The sequence below is a fragment of the Crassostrea angulata genome, chromosome 6, assembly GCF_025612915.1.
Source record: "Crassostrea angulata isolate pt1a10 chromosome 6, ASM2561291v2, whole genome shotgun sequence".
NCBI classification, from domain to species: domain Eukaryota; kingdom Metazoa; phylum Mollusca; class Bivalvia; order Ostreida; family Ostreidae; genus Magallana; species Magallana angulata.
The window spans coordinates 4,784,166-4,799,320 of record NC_069116.1 but is presented as its reverse complement, the minus strand read 5'-3'; the positions used below and the strand labels follow the sequence as shown (position 1 = coordinate 4,799,320).

The 15,155-nt window shown below is 38.1% G+C and overlaps 2 pseudogenes; both read left to right on the top strand.

Moving 5' to 3' along the window:
- The first annotated feature begins 3,789 nt into the window (after positions 1-3,789).
- On the top strand, positions 3,790-5,477 carry LOC128190862 (uncharacterized; annotated as a pseudogene).
- Positions 5,478-10,296: 4,819 nt separating this feature from the next.
- LOC128190857 (uncharacterized) lies at positions 10,297-12,825 on the top strand (annotated as a pseudogene).
- Positions 12,826-15,155: the final 2,330 nt, after the last annotated feature.

Below are 15,155 nucleotides of genomic sequence, written 5' to 3'. Positions count from 1 at the left end.
TAATAAAACTTCTAACATCTACCATTTTCATACCACCTGACAAGTAGTCTTGTGTTATAAAAGTATTTCTTTTTTACTGTTAAATTATCCCAGTACTATCGTGGTGACGCTATTAGAAACACAAATATCTATAGAGAAACGTATTAAAACTACTCTGAAAACATTAATCTTCAGGTTTTGCGGTTAGGGGCACAGTAAAGGTGCAACAGTGTAGCCAATGACTGTACAGTTGGGCGGAATCTTCTGCTAACATACAAGACAAAATTAAGACATAACTAAGCTAACATCTAAACATCTTGATATTATAGAGTGGATTCACATGGTCTGTTGAAATCCTTACTCATGAGCCATACAGTTAATGAGTCCCAAGAAGGATACACACTTTTACAAAAAATTTAATGTTTATGTGAAAGGCTATTATAGTAAAGGCCCTGTCACACCAAGCTGCGTCCCCATTGCGTGTTCACCTGTTCACGGCGTTGTAAAATTTATGGAATCGCCGTAGGATCGCAAGTAAAATCAAGAAAAAATGTACCGTTTTATTTGAAAATTTTACAAGTGGAGTTGTCACGGCGTCCTGACGGCGACCGAGGCGTTCTTACGGAGCTCTCACGGCGTGTAACTGCGTTTCCACGGAGTTCTACTTAGCGATTACCTGCACTCTCGCCGAGTCTCCGCCGCGCGCTCATGACGTGCTAGGAGATTTTACCGCGCTTTCACGGCGTGCTCTGCGCGCTGACTGCGTGCACAAGACGTTCTTTAAACCCCTGTCACACCGGAGCTGCGTCCTCGCGGCGTTTTCCATTTGGCTGCGTTCACACAGCATTAAACACCATCACCAGTCCCGTAAATTCATATGGTGCACTTTGTTTACATGTAAAAATGGCGACTCTCGATCTCGATGAAAATTCAACGTACTTGATTTTCCGAGGTCGGTAGCGTGTTTCGGAGAAAGTCTGAGGCAAATAAAGAGGCGATATCAGTATTAAATTGCATGAAGAATTTAATGGTACAAATTGTTTTCACAGAATTTGCGTATAAATAAGGTAAATCAGTCCAAAACTAGCGCACGTTTTTCGGCGCAATAAATATACATTTTTTTCAATGGGTGGCCCTGTAGCTCTCCGGTCTGTCAATATTTTTTTCTCCGGAGAGCTACAGTTCTGCAGCTATTGATGACAACGCAGTAGAAACGCCAAGGGAGCGCGGTATAAACGCAGAAGAAACGTCACGAGAGCGCGATGAACGCAGCAACAGCTCTTTGGGGTCGCTGTGTGAACGCTTCCAAATGGAAAACAACTTGTTCAAACGCTATGGAAGTGCTGTGAGAGCGCGGTAGAGACGCAGTGAGATCCCAAAGGACTCCGTGAGGTCTCCGTGCAAGCGTAATTGACTTATCACTGCGTCTACACTGCGATAAGTTGCGTTCCTTGAGCGCGCCGACGGAGCTCTCGTGGCGCTGTTGGAGATCTTACGGCGCTGGCACGGCAACCTGACTACGCTTCTACGGCGTGTTTATCGGAACGCCGAGCCACGGCGCGTACATTCAAAGTGCGCGCCGTCGCATGGCGTTCTTCAATGTTCAAGGCGATCCCACCGCGACGGACGAAGATGTAGTTACGTTGTTACGGCGCTGCAGGAGACTCTACTGCGTTTACCCTGGCGTTTTACATTATTTAAGAACGCAGCGGGATCGCCGTGAGGACGCAGCTCCGGTGTGACAGGGGTTCAAACAATGTAATCTAAATTTTAAATCATATAATGAAATGACAAATAGAGGGTTTAAAAATCACCACAAGATGTATAAGATAAAATAGAGATCGCAAAGAACATTTACGTTCATCTCTCCTTACCCCCAAAAGCCCTATTTAAAAAGTTTGAATAATCATTTGTTATATTAACACCATATTTCCAAGGACCAGAGTGAGACTGAATTTGGTAATCACAATCAAGAATAAGGAAATTAGAAGAAGATTTATAAAAATGCCATTAGGTGAGCACTGTGGCCCATAAACCTTTCAAAGGTTACATACATTTCGAAATATGAATCAAGTGTACTTTGAATTCACTTGAAAATTTACATTTTGTATTTTCATCATCTCAGATTTACCATTATTTTTAACAGTATTGTCCTGTTCTGTTTGTTCAAGCTTGTACTTGTCGCACTTTTACCACACACCGTATTATGTAAATGTGATTGGTGCAAGGATATACAAGTATGTTTGTGCATACAGATGCACCAAATACATAAATTCGATACATTTGAACAACCCGCGACGTGAGCCGTTGACAATCTCTCAGGGACTCAAATTGGACTGTATTCATGAGTATGGAGACCAATAAAAAGTAGGTGTTAGATTTACCGGTATTCCAGTTACATAGCCCATTAAATTTATTGCGGCAGGGGGTCCAGGGCTTAGCCCTTGTGATAGGTTCAGGGGTGCGAAGCCCCCCTACGAAAAATAAATTTGGGAGTTTAAGAATGTGAAAAAAAACATTGTCCGGAACGAAGTTTTGTTATTTTTCATTTCAGACCAGCATCTATTCACAGTATTGTCGTATACAAATTTTTGATTTATAAGAAATTCAAAAATTGAGAACACGATTGTCGTATACTCAATTTTTGAATTCTTTATAATTCAAAAATGTGTAAACAACAGTATTTAATAAAATAAAACTTGTAACGTATTTTAGATGAATGAACATTTTTATTTTAATCGTTGTTTTACTTTAAAATTTCTATGGCCCGATTGGGCATTTTTTGGAGTTTGCAAATTTTATGAGAATATTGTCAACTGAGACCATTTGGTGCCTTTGAACAAAAAGTAAGGCAAGGCCAACCAGACGGTCCCCAATGTTTCAAGCGTCTCATTGTGGAGATCTCTCGCAAGGGAGCAAATCAACAAAGTGTTGGGCCTTAACTGCGAAAAATTATTTTGAATTTGAGTATTATAATTGAGTGATTTATATGTGTTTCTTCTGTAATTAAAATACCTGATGCCGATTCTAGACTGTCGTTCTTCCTTTTTCTTTATAAACGATGTAAGCTTTGTTTGGTTTTTTTTCTTCTGATCCATATTTTCCCACATAAACAACTCTAAGATTTTATTGGATCAAGAGTCCCATCTGTAAAATTTTGATCCCGATCACATTGAAATGGAAGTATAATATCAAAATTTTTATTTATTGGATTTGTTTATTTCTTAAATTTACAAAAGAGAGAAATTCTACTATGTGGGAGGGAAAATCCCGTTGATGATCAAAAAAATTCTAGTGAGGCAGTTGCCTCATTGCCACAATGGAAGCTACGCCCCTGCATAGAAATATATTGAAATTAGATAACATTTTAAAACTAAAACATACATACATGTATGTGGATTTTGTTTATAAAAAAGAAAATGAAAATATCGTACTTAAAATTACAAGTTGAATATGATGGGTGATATGTTGACAACCTTTCCTCTTTATGTATACAGTATATTTTAATAGTTTCAATGATTTTAACGGATTTCTGGCAGGTGACTTAGACAACTCCCTCCTAAAACTAGAACCATTTTAACAAGACCTTGGACTTTCAGTAGGATGTAACGATCTATTTCTTGCGTCAAAACAAGTTAAAATGACGCTGGTTTCAAGCGAAATATACACCGATTGCGTAGTCTTTCCTCAAAAGCCAGACAAATCCTGTTAATTTTAAAGAGCCATAGCTGAGTGGCCTCCAATGAAATAAACAAGCCTACGTCACATTGTCGTTTGATTCAACTACCCAAAGTCCAAGCTCTTGTTAAAATGGTTCTATTTATATTCTGTAGAAAACTACACATTCAAGAAGAGAAGATAAAGAATGAGCTTGAGACCCAGGGTTATTCCGTGGTCCCCGGGTGATTCCACTGGAGGAATGTGACAAGTACACTCAGGAATTCCGGACCTGGCTGGACAGGTTTGGGGAGGATTCCCCCGTACGTAAGAGGTCCGGCATCACGCATCAGTACAGGACGTCCCACTCTAACGCCGCCAGGCGGCTCAGACTTCACGCCAAACCTGTGTTCGAATCCATCTGGGGCACGGAGAAACTTTTAGCTAGTGTAGACGGTATGTCTATATCGGAGCCCCCGGAACAAGGCAAGAGTTTGCTACAAACATATTCTTGTGGTTTTCCGGTTTACAATAGCAAGGGATCATAGAAACATACACGTAAAACAACTACTGGTAATGTTTTATTAATCTTCAAAAATAATAATTACACACAATGTTAATAATGATAATCATGATTAAAATTATAATAAAAAAACCCACTGAAATCATTCTGTAAAACCATCTAATTTCTTGAAATTCTGTCAGAGAATTAATCCTGAAGGTATCGAGTTTTGTTTGAATGGGTTTTCATCAGCAGCACTTCTGGGTAAAGTCGTGATGAATGAAAACTAAGTCCACTTTTGGACTATTGTTTAACGAATTCAATAGATATTTAATAGATTGAGAGCTAAGATGTAGCTAGGTTTAATATACCGGGTTTTCGGGGCAGAATAGAACCATTTTAACACGGCCTTGGACTTTCAGTACGATGTAACCATCCATTTCTTGCGTCACAACAAGTTAAAATGACGCTGGTTTCAAGCGAAATACTAGTACACACCGATAGCGTAGTCTTAGCTCAAAGGCTAGACCAATCTTGTTGATTTGAAAGAGCCATAGCTGTAATGCTAGCAATGAAATAGACATGCCTACGTCACAATGCAGTTTGACACAACTATCCAAAGTCCCGTAAATCAATTCACCCTCTACTTATTTGTCAATTTTTAGGTCGAAGCAACTTCTCCAAACCTGAGAATTGTTGGTTTCACCTTGACCAAGGGAGCTGGCGAAAGGGACTGCATGCGTACCAGGGGGCGGTCTATTTGGAGGAAACGACCCCATCAGACTACTGCTTTAGAGTGCTCGAGGGCTCCCAAAAATACCACCAGGACTTGATGGACACTTTCTCAGATGTCAATGAAGCAATGGCAGGCAAAGATTTTTACATTTTAAAAAATCACCACTTAAAATTCTACCAGAATAAAGGGTGCGCGAAAAAGAAAGTCCCCGTCCCCAAGGGTGGACTGGTGCTATGGGATTCCAGATTGGTCCACGATACCCTAGCCCCCGTAGAAGGTCGGCCTCATGCCGACAGATGGCGCTTTGTTATTTACGTTTGCATGACCCCTGCGATCTGGGCTTCGAAGATAGATTTTAAGGTCAAGAAGAAGGCTTACGAGGAGATGCTGTGTTCTGCTCACTGGCCATCTCAAGGGGTCAAGCTCTTCCCGGGTACACACGAGGATGAACCGACAAAACACAAGCGGATCGAGATGGTAGAGTAGCAGCCCTCGATAGCCAGAACGAGGCTGGTACAGCTACTGGCGGGGTTGGAGGCTTACGACTTCACTGATGGACGTCCAAATGGACCCTACTGGGAGCCAAGATGGACCCCGAGATAGAGTAATATGAAGGCGGTCGTCCAAGATCCACGGCGAGTTATTTCTCTTAGCTCAGGGCAAACTTGATATCTTAAAAAACTTATTTGTTGAACACTCCGTTTTAAGAACCTATTATTTAGCAAATATCTACAAATCCATTTAAAGTACGAAAATTCTATGAACTGAAGTCATTTATTATACAACATATAAATGTAATTAACGTGAAGATTGCGACTATTGCACGTTTCTCGGTTATACATGTGCAAAAGAATTTGTATTTATTGTCTTCCTGATGTTATCTTTAAACAAAAAAATGCTTTCTTTGCTGATTTATGTAGAATATGAGGGTATCGACATTGCAGATTATATACATAACCCGCGGTAGCAGGTTGTGTAATTTTCTTCTGCAATGATCGCTACAATCATATTATCACCGTGCAAAATTCACTGTTTAATTATCACTTTATTTTGGACTTTTCTTTTAAAATTCAACATCTGTTTCGTAATATTTTCTCACAGTTTATTTCTTACAAAGTTACTTATTTATTTAGTGATTGACACTTTTCGGACTCTATATGTGATTTCAAAGAGACAGAGTGCCATGTCTCAAGGACTGTTAATCTCTTAAAACAACATTGTGCAATTATCAGTTTTTCATGTCTTGGACATCAAAGACTCATTGAGTTTATTTAATTGTTTTATATCTGTGAACCTTTCACTCAGCTTACTTATGTCATCACCTGTCAATTTATACTCATTGTTCAGATTCTTATAAATAATTATGTACAATGGTCAATCGGCAGTCTGGAATACGGCGGCCAGCCTCGGCCACGTCCGACTCACCCAGAGTCTTGAGTCCGGAGGCCACTACTGGCCATATCCGACTTGTTTGTAAAATGTCTGTCTGTTAAATTGTTATAATGTTGCCATCGTTGAGTCTCGACCAATAAAAACGGAATCCTGCACCAATTGCCTGTTTATTTCTCTGGAACTGTATACTGGTGGACCTTCGGGAATACGGCAAACCTACCCTTCGTTATTACCTTACGGCCTACAGCGCGCCTACACCTTATACCTTATACCCTTTACGCCAACATTCCCTCACCCGGTTCGTACTGCACACGACCGATGCAGATCCAGAGGAATTCCCTAGCACCGTAAAATCTACGCGGTCACAATATCCCGCATGAATCATCAAAGAAAGCATTTTATTGTTTATATTTATATCTTTCTTTTAACAAATTTATAAATTGATTTAAAAATGTACCTAAAATTCACAAAATTACTGCAATGTACATCAGTATGTTACAATGTAGCTAAAAGAAACAGCCAAATAGTCTCCTATGAGAAATTTTAGTCTGACATCATCATGATTATTTCGTGCAGTGCGTAATTTTTCTTAGGTCGCTGTAGGTTTCGACCAATCGTTAAAGGGGCGCGCAGATTTCAGTCCTGTCAGTTGTTTGACAGTTTCAGTCACTACATAGGTTTCGACCAATCGATAAACCTTACGGGACGTGTACATGGTGTAGATTTCAGTCTGGCTGTTTATTTAGAGCCATACATTAACTATATGTTTCCGTAAGAAATAGAGGAAATCATACTCGGCTAATGTTAACTCAACACCAATTATCTATAAAAGTACTAGTACTATTATGATATAGATTGAATCATATCATATTCTCTCCTTTATTTATTAATTCAATAGGTTTCACAACTATGGAGTTGTAATTTTTACACTCGTTTGTTAACTACTGATTCATTTACTAGTTCAATATTTATTTGGGACTGATTTGACCAGTAACACTTACCAAGGGCTTACATATTTATAACGCATTGTCTACGCTCCTGGAGCGTAAAATTTTCCGTCTAAGGTTGTAATGTCCGATTGAGAATTAAGGCGGTTAAAATGTGGATAAAAAAGAATTATAATCAAAATACTTTAACCGGTTTTGAAAACAATACTTGACAAAAGAAAAACCTCCTTTAAAGTTTTTGACATGTTATTCGAACTATTGATCTACAGATTCGTTCATTCTATCTTTATTTTCTCCCATAGGAGATTGCATGAAGTATAACATTTAACACAAATAAAAACAGCGCATGAGTGACAAAGTTAATAGAAATTATAGTAGAAAAGGAATATAATTAAATACGTCCATTGCAATTGCTGGGGAGAACATATTTCTCCGGATTTACTATTATGGTAAGTTTATAGAGTAAACTTCAAGTGTCTGTAACACCATGCAGCCGCATCCCTTAGAAAACGGAAATTAAAGGATGTGTAGGCTGCGCTCATTGTGATAAGATACGGTGACAGAGAGAAGTTTTGATCCTAGCAGGAATAGATAGAGGTCTTGTGGACAAAGACCGCAAAGTTGATGTAGGAAAAGAGTCGGTGAAGAAAAATCTTCTTGGTAAGAGTTGGGGGTCCAGATTGCATACGTGGGCGAAGAATTGAAGTTTCCTTTTGTCAATTTCAGATGTTATTAGAAGAAGCCTAAGAAGTGATTTGCATATGTCGGATCTGGTACTCTGTGGGAGGCCTATTGCATGTTTGCAGGTAAAATGCTGAAGAGTGTTCAGATCTTGCTAATCTTTTCTGCGTAAGTCGTACCATAGTTCACAGCCGTACACGATGGGGGGGGGGGGGGGGGGAGAACAACTCTGGTGTAAAGCCGGGATATGGTATCTGAGTTGAGATGTTCACGTAATATTTTTAAGGCAAAGTGGGCGTCTCGTCCCTTCCTACAGGCGTTAGGGATTTTCTTAGTATGGACAAGTTTTGAGTGAAGGTGAATGTGAATACCTAGGTGATTATATGTATTAGACAAGTAGACAGGCTCTGCACCTAGAAATGCTGTGGTGAGAATTTTTTGGATGGCTGCAGGAGATAAAGCTATGCAGGAGATATCGTCCGCAAGGGTAGGGTTAGAGCTAGTACTCCTATAAATACAGATATTTGAATTTCTTGAAGCAGGCCGTTAATGAAAACTAGGTACAGAAGTGTTGAAAGGATTCCACCTTGACGAATTCCTTGCGAAACAAGAAACCAAGATGATCTTGTTTGGTTTACTACCACAGAGCATGAGGTGATGACAGTCGTCAATAAGAGTCCATAGACGTCCTGAAACACCAAGGCGATGTAAATTGTACATTAGGCCATGCCTCCAGACTGTGGTGAATGCTATCTGTGTATCTATGAAATATACGGGACTACCAAGTTTTAAGTTGTGACAAATAGTTTCTTGTAAGTTAAAGAATGCCGTGAAGCAACCTAGCTTTGGCTGAAATCCATGCTGTTGAGGGTTTAAGAAATCACTAGTAGATAATATATAAGTTTTAGTTCTTGAAAGTTTCTCGAAAATCTGTAGAAAACACGGTAGTAAGGCTATAGGTCTGTAATTGTCAGGGGTTTCTTTGGTTTGTTGACTCCCTCTGTGTATAGGGACGATTATGTCTTTTTTCCAAGAACCATGAATTTGGCCAATTTTAATTATTGAGTTAAACAGATAAAGTGTGCACAGTTTGAGTTCTAATCCTACGTGTATTATATGCTCATTCTGGATAAGATCTATTCCCGGAGCTTCTCTGAGTTTTAAATCACGGATTATCAGTGAGATTTCGTCGATGGTGACTTCACCTCCTGGGATAAGATTTTCGCTTATTATGTTAGCAGTTTTCATGGATTTATAAGAGCTTTCAATGTTGTGGTAGAAGTCGGAATTGAATGATTCGTTGTCATTTGAATTGTAAACGTTTTCAAAGTGTTAAGCTAATGCGTTAGTCATGTTACAAAGTTTTATTTCTGGATACACACGGGAACTGCAGGGACGCTGTCGTTTGTTAGTTTCCAGAATAGTCGGACGGCGCATTCGGCAGCTTCGTCGATATCCTTAAAGAACATAGTGATGAAGTCGTTGTGTGCAGTTTGAAGCTCATTGTGGAACTCTCTTTTATCGCGTTTATATTTCTTATAAGACTTGTGACACATTCCGCGTGGTCGACCTTCGCTAATCCATATCCTACGTTTTTGTCGTTCCATGTCATGCAGCTGTTTTACTTCCGGTGTCCATTCCGTCCATTAGGTAAGGTTTGAATCTTGAGACTGGAATGGTTTTGGAAGCATCATCATGTAATAAGTGGGTGAGATCAGAAGAGAAGGTATCGATATGAATGGCACTATGGAGATTTCTATCGAACAAGCTGATAGCTTCTTCGGAAACATGCTTTTGGTACGAGTCGATTTTGCACGATTTTTATGCCATGCAGGCAAACAGTTCAGTGATTTGTTTGACATACAATTTTTCGGTCGGGATGAATGGCAATTAGAGGGTTTAAAAATCACCAAAAGAAGTTTTAGATAAAACAGTGATCTCAAAGGATATCTACGCCCCCCCCCTTCCCCCAACAAATCATATTCAAAACGTTTTGAATAATCGTGCATTTGTTAAATTAACACCCTATTTCTGAGGGCCAGAGTAAATCACAATTAAGAATAAAAAATGTAGAAGAAGATTTTTAAAATGCTATCAGATGAGCACTGTGGTCCACGAACTTTTCAAAGGTTACATATATATCAAAATGAATCAAGTGTACTTTGAATTCGCTTGAAAATTTACATTTTTGTTTGTATTTTCATCATCTCAAATTTACCATTATCGTTGACAGTATTCGCACTTTAACCACACACCGTATTATGTAAGTGTCATTGGTGCAAGGATATGTTTGTGCATACAGATGCACAATATGTACATTAATCGCCATACACTTGAACAAGCCACGACGAGAGCCGTTTACAATGTCTCGGGGACTGAGATTGAACTAAGTGTACATGAGCATGGAGACCGATAAAAAGTAGGTGTTAGATTTATTCCATAGTTACATATACCATTACCAGGGGTAATTACAATTACAGGGAATTTATTAAGACGCATTGATTTTTATTTTAAGAATATGATAGTTTCTTTGAGTCATATATTAGTAAGAATTTTAACAACTTCTACAGGGAAAAGATTCATAGAAAAATATTGAAATCAGATAACATTTTAAAACTAGAACATGTATGTGAATTTGTTTATACGAAAGAGAATGAAAATATCGTACTTAAAATTACACGTTGAATATGACGGGTGACATGTTGACAACCTTTCCTCCATATGTATACAGTATATTTAAATAGTTTGAATGATTTAAACGCACTTTTACCACACACCGTATTAATTAAGTGTGATTGATGCAAAGATATGTTTGTGCATACAGATGCACCATATGTACATAAATCGCGACACACTTGAACAAGCCACGACGCGAGCCGTTTACAATGTCTCAGGGATTGAGACTGGACTATGTGTTCTTTACAATTACAGAGAATTTATTAAGACGTATTAATTTTTTTTTTTTGAAGAATATGGTAGCTTCTTTGAGTCATACTTAGTAAAAAAATTTAATAGCCTCCGCAGGGAAAAGAATCAGAGAAAAATATTGAACTGAGATATGATTTTAAAACTAGAACATGTATGTTGACTAGTTTATCCTAAAAAAAATGAAAAAGTCGTACTATAAATTACAAGTTGAATATGACAGGCGATTTCTTGACAACCATTTCTCCTTATGTATACAGTATATTTTAATAGTTTCAATGATTTAAACGCATTTCTGGCAGGTGACTTAGACAACTCCTTACGAAAGCAATTTATATTCTGCAGAAAACTACACATTCAGGAAGAGACGATAAAGAATGAGCTAGAGACCCAGGGTTATTCTGTGGTCCCCGGGGTGATTCCACTCGAAGAATGTGACAAGTACACCCAGGAATTCCGGGCCTGGCTGGACAGGTTTGGAGAGGATGCCCCCGTACGTAGCAGGTCCATCCTGCATCAGTACAGGACGTCCCACTCTAACGCCGCCTGGCGGCTCAGACTTCACGCCAAACCCGTGTTCGAATCCATCTGGGGCACGGGGAAACTTTTAACTAGCGTGGACGGTATGTCTATATCGGAGCCCCCGGAGCAAGGCAAGAGTTTTTTGCTAACATATTCTTGTGGTTTTTAAGTTTATAATAGCAAGGGATCATAGAAGCATAGACGTAAAAAAACAAATATTTTATTAATCTTCAAAAATCACCGATACACACTATGTTAAAAATTATAATCATGATAAAAATTATAATAAAAAGCACTGAAAACTTTCTGAAAAAACCTTCTAATTCATTGATATTCTGTCAGAGAATAAATCCTGAAGGTACCGAGTTTTGTTTGAATGGATTTTCATCAGAAGCACTTTTGGGTAGAGTCGTGATGAATGAAAATCTTAGTCCTCTTTTTGACTATTGTTAAACGAATTCAATAGATATTTAATAGATTGAGAGCCAAGATATAGCTAGGTATGTTAATCGCTTAATATGCTGGGTTTTTCAGCCTTAACTCATTTATCAATTTTTAGGTCGAAGCAACTTCTCCAAACCTGAGGACTGTTGGTTTCACCTTGACCAAGGGAGCTGGCGAAAGGGACTGCATGCGTACCAGGGGGCGGTCTATTTGGAGGAAACGACCCCATCAGACTACTGCTTCAGAGTGCTCGAGGGCTCCCAAAAATACCACCAGGATTTGATGGACACTTTCTCAGATGTCAATGAAGCAATGACAGGCAAAGAGTTTTACATTTTAAAAAATCACCACTTTGAATTCTACCGGAATAAAGGGTGCGCGAAAAAGAAAGTCCCCGTCCCCAAAGGTGGACTGGTACTATGGGACTCCAGAACGGTCCACGATACTCTAGCACCCGTAGAGGGTCGGCCTTATACCGACAGATGGCGCTTTGTTATTTACATTTGCATGACCCCAGCGATTTTGAGGTCAAGAAGAAGGCTTACGAGGAGATGCTGTGTTCTGCTCACTGGCCATCTCAAGGGGTCAAGCTCTTTCCGGGTACAGACGCGAATGAACAGACAAAACACAAGCGGATCGAGATGGTAGAGGAGCAGCCCCCGATAGCCAGAACGAGGCTGGTTCGTCTCCTGGCGGGGATTGAGGCTTACGACTTCACTGATGGACGTCCAAATGGACCCGACTGGCAGCCAAGGTGGTCCGAAATACAGTATAAGTAGGGCGGTCGTCCAAGATCCACTGCGAGTTATTCCTCCTAGTTCAGAGCAAATATGATACCTTCAAAACATAACCAAATACATTGTACTATGTTGAACACACATGTACCAATAGTCAGATATTTCTCAAATATCTTCAAATGCATTAAAACGACAAACATTTTATCAATTTCAAAAAATTCAATTTATATACATATAAATAATGTACATGTACGTGAAGATTTAGACTGCTGCATGTTCTTGGTTTTACATTTATTATGTATTTTTGTTATACTTTCATGTTAAATACTGAAATCTGATTGGTTAAGACGCAGTTAATAATATTTACTATTACCCTCAGTGTTAGCAACGCACTTGGCAACGGGTAACATTAAAAAATGTTACATGCTCGAAAATTGTGCGCGTACGGTTCGCTGTAGAATTCACGTTATTCCTATATAAAAGCAGTAAAATTTTCTAAAAATTTTTACAAAAAGACATTCAGTATAACAAAATTAATAGTGCCTGTTTGGGAGGATAACAGTTGAAATTGACACCCCTCGAAAACCATTGTCAACCTCCGCTTCGCGTCGGTTGACAATGGTTTTCTCGGGGTGTCAATTTCAACTGTTACCCTCCCAAACAGGCACTATTTATATAGTATTTATCGTCTTTGTGATTCTATCATAAAACCATTCATTTAAGAGTAATTTAGACTAAATCATACCAGATTCTCTCTCTCTCTCTTTAAATTCATTCACTAAGTTTTAGAACTTTGGAGATGTAATGTTTACACTCATTTGTTTACTACTGACTTATTTACTAGTTTACTATTCACTTGGGACTTATTTGACTACTGTAACTCTACGTTTATGGGCCGTAGAGCTCCTTTCGTCTATAAGGTTGTAAACAAATGTCCGATTGAGAATTAGAATTTGAAGCAGGATATAAATCTGTGGTTAAACGTGATAAAGCCAACCCCCACCATTCCAAAAAAGAAGCTAGATAGCACTTATAATGAATTGATCATGAAATAATTAATGCAAATGTACTTATAATTCACACATTAATGTACGTGCAGGTAGTGTTACTAGTGTATGAGACCATATAGGAGGAGGCTTGGTCAATTCCCATCCCTAGAAAATGTCTTCTTATAATTATTTGTATTTATCAAATAAAAAAATAACGAATACAATTTAAAGTTTTATGAGGAAATAAGATGTACTTTAGGTATGTTATAAATAATTTAGTGTCTCAATTTTCATTAGGTGACTAAAGTGGAAGACATTCATAGGGTGGACCCATGGACCTCCGAGAATAAATTTCGTCAAGTACTAGAAATTTTATTAATTGTTTATGCATAAAAAAGGATAGCACGAGACCAGTAAAAGAGGCACACATCAATTATAAATCTTTTAACGGTGTTGCGATAGGCAAGAAGCTAAGTGGACAGCCCTTGGACATAAGTACATTTCAAGTGTTAACCCAATGAATGGTTATTGGATACACACCACTGAAGAGATAGTCATCTTCAACATAAGAGTACAAAGTTTTTAGACGAGTCTTATCCTACAGTAATGGCCTGTTACTGGGGAATATGTGATAAAAGAGCCTAATATCCAGAGAGAGAGAGAGAGAGAGAGAGAGAGAGAGAGAGAGAGAGAGAGAGAGAGAGAGAGAGAGAGAGAGATACATGTATGTCGTTATTATGTTAATTAGTATGTTACTGATACTGGTATGTAAACTGTCTTACGAAAATAAAGAACTTGAACTTAGAAGACTATATAAGTCTCAATGAAAAAACCCAGTACCGAGGAACCGAGGTAAGAATCATTAAGGAATAAGGAATCATTCTTTGAGTATAATGAGTTGATAATTTTGGTCGGGGCGGGGTCATATCCAATAAAGCCTGAATGGCTTTATGATTGTATTGTATTGTTTATTACCAAGAACCATACGATTCATAGGTTTAACATATATACATAAGTGAAAAAACATATGAAAACATTTTTAAAAACAAAAACAAAAAAGAAAGACCATCACAATCTTGTATTAGACTGCGTGTGCACATAGCAGTCTGCAAAATATACATGACAGAAGTAAACAGGATAATGAAGAGTATATTATCAAAACAAAAACTAATTATAATTTTATCGTAATTTTGAGCATTTACATAGGTATTTTCCCAAATTGCACAACTCTTTGATATTCTTTGTTGAAAGTAATTGAATAAGTTTAAAAACAGAAGGCTTTTCATAATAATATTTTTTTTACATACAACTTTCTTATTTCCTTATAAAATGGACAGATTAAAATAAAATGAAACTCATCTTCAATCTGTGATAGTGAACATAGTTTACAAACTCTCTCATTTCTATGGATATTATAAAATCTGCCACGCTCAATCTCGAGTTGATGAGAGGATAAACGGTATTTACTTATAAATTGAACATATACAGTTGGTATTGGTTTTGTTAAATATTCTTGTACTTCAAAATTATTACATAAGTGCTTATACATCATACATTTGGGAGAATTTTCAAAGTAGCCATGTCCTTCTTGTATAAAAAAAAGAAGATAGATTTGACTCTTGCTCTGACGGAAATTATCATCTC